Genomic DNA, 2,666 nt, shown 5'->3' on the forward strand with positions numbered 1-2,666 from the left:
AATCTCCCCCGTGGCTCCTGACTCCAATTCCAATTTCCTTTAGCAACGGAGACGTGTCCATTTCCATTAGCAACAAAAGATGAGCGACAGTGCCCATTGTAAAGTGTGTGGGCTTGGAAGGCATGGGGAATGATTCTACAATAATGAAGTGGAGTCTGTTAACCAGTCCATTTCTTACGCCTCACCTCAGTGTCGAGGACGGTGATCGGTCCGGACTGGAATAGACGTTTGCAGGCAAGCCGCCATGGAAGACAAATATAGTCTCCGCCGATCGGTGGGCTGAAACTCACTGACCTGAAATACACACATTCCGACATGAGGTTACACCTCCGCGCTCTAGAATATTTGTTTTATGTAGGGTAGGAAATGTTCATCACATGATTCCATTCGCAACACAAACTGGGCCTGCTTGTTTACGCTAACTATTTCGCCCAGCACATTAGTAGTATCTGTTGAAATGCCACACTAATTATGCTTCCATAGCATGCCTAACGCACAATTAACAACAATGAGCACTCATGTTCTATGCCGGTACCGCGCTCTCCCTCCATAGGTTCTCTCGTTGAGATCCATACCTGAACTACTTCATTTAGGCTTGAGTATTAGGGAATGTTGCCCCCTTTCCTGTAGCTTGCATGCTGAAGATCAGCAGCACGTCATCTAGATCACAGAACAGTAATATATTTCTTATAGAAAAAACAAAAACGGTGTGCAATACATTTCATTTTACCTCAGGACTCATGCACTACAAAACTAATATTACAAACTCATACACCATCTCGCGAGAAGATGAAAAAGACAAAAAATCCTCTAACCATGGATTCCCCCATCTAGTTCTTGACGAAGGTGCTTAGCACGTCGAAGTAGTTGGGGAAGGTCTTGCGGGTGCACCCGGGGTCCCTGATGGTGACTGGCACCTCGGCGCAGGCCGCCAGGGAGAAAGCCATCGCCATCCGGTGGTCGTCGTACGTGTCGATCACTGTGACGTTCATCTTCTCCGGTGGCATGATGATGCAGTAGTTTGGGCCTTCCTCCACCGTTGCTCCCAGCTATTTGACACAAGACACATGACAAGTTAGATTAAGCACCTCGGGAAGGTTTTTAATTTCAGAAACAAAATAATTTCGGAGCTCATTTAAATATGCAAAATTTCAGAAATTTCACATATTTCGGAAACTATTTCGGATTTTGAGATTTCAAATTTCACTTACTATTAATGAATTTCTACACAATTTAAATTTATTTTGAAATCAGTTTGAATCTGCATCGAAATTTTGGGGTTAAAAATATTTCAGTCCCCACTAAAATATGCGAAATTTCGGAAATTCCACTGAAATTTTGTTGAAATTTTTAAGAATAGGAGACATTGTATATAGTTACCTTCGTCAGCTTGGTCCGGATCGCAACCATTCTTTCGGTTTCCTTCACTCTCTAGGAGGCAACTGCAGAAGAGAATGAACAAGTGTCAAGACATAACAGGGTGATTTCGAGTCCTTTATCCCTTCCCTGATGCTACAGAGTAACCGCGCCGCACGTGGTAGATTGCTAGGTATGGAAGGCCATAGAAAGTTTACCATGTCTGATAGCAGTTGGACCATCGGCAAGGAGGGCAACAACAACAAGAGTCAAGGCCACGTCAGGCATTTTGTTCATGTTGACATCGATAGCCTTCAAGTGTTTCCTTCCAAAGGGCTGACGCGGTGGGCCAGTAACAGTTACACTAGTGTCAGTCCATGTAACCTTAGCTCCCATCATTTCAAGTACCTCAACGAATTTCACATCACCCTGCAATATTACACATCGTCAGGGAGAATAACAGCACATGGAAGCAACTTACGGAATATGGCAGTTGATAGATTCGGCTATGAATACCCACTTAAAGCATGTTTGGTTGAAAATGGTACATTCAATAATGTCAAGAATGCTCAACCAAAAGGGTAAAAATGGATAGTAGAATTTTACCTGCAAACTGGTGGTGCCACAACCTTCGACAGTCACAGTCCCTTCAGTGATGGCAGCACCGGCCAAGAGATAACTTGCACTTGAGGCATCACCTTCGACATAAGCATTACCAGGGGACCTGCCGATCCCAGAGAAAAGATGGCTCGTTTAGGAAATGGTTACATCAACATTTATGAAGTTTGAACTAACAGTTTCCGAATACATAAGAGTATGTTCAGTAAAAGCATGGATGTGTATCCTGATGGGCCATATGGCAGCAAGGGCATAAGATAAGAAGGGCCAAAAGAAGCAAAATCAAGAATCATCTGCATAGATGCTCACTGCCAAACAACTGCTGATATTCTCTATTTTCAGTCCAATTTTAAGATGGATGATACTTCTCGTCTGATCAATTCTATGTCCAGAAAACAGAAATGTGCAATGCATTGTAGGTAGCAGAGTCGATTGCCAATGCATTGTAGGTAGGCACTGGTTTCCTAGCGCAATGCGCCTTCAGAGCTACTAAGCAGTCGGCAGATTTTGTACAATATTTTTTTCCTAGTTTATGAATAATTCAAATGGGGGTGTGTGTATAAATATTTGGGTAGGCTGAAAACTAGAATCATGTTTTTGTACTCCACTATCAGAAGTAAAGCAATGTAGAACTTACTTGTATTTTTGTCCTCCCTTAATGTAGAATCTGTCCCAACTATCAGAATGCTACA

The 2,666-nt window shown here is 42.8% G+C and overlaps 1 pseudogene; it reads right to left on the reverse strand.

The window, feature by feature from the left end:
* Positions 1–830: 830 nt before the first annotated feature.
* The window catches only part of LOC123084284 (3-phosphoshikimate 1-carboxyvinyltransferase 2-like), a 3,456-nt pseudogene continuing 1,620 nt past the window's right edge, over positions 831–2,666 (reverse strand).

The sequence above is a fragment of the Triticum aestivum genome, chromosome 4A, assembly GCF_018294505.1.
Source record: "Triticum aestivum cultivar Chinese Spring chromosome 4A, IWGSC CS RefSeq v2.1, whole genome shotgun sequence".
Taxonomy (NCBI): Eukaryota; Viridiplantae; Streptophyta; class Magnoliopsida; order Poales; family Poaceae; genus Triticum; species Triticum aestivum.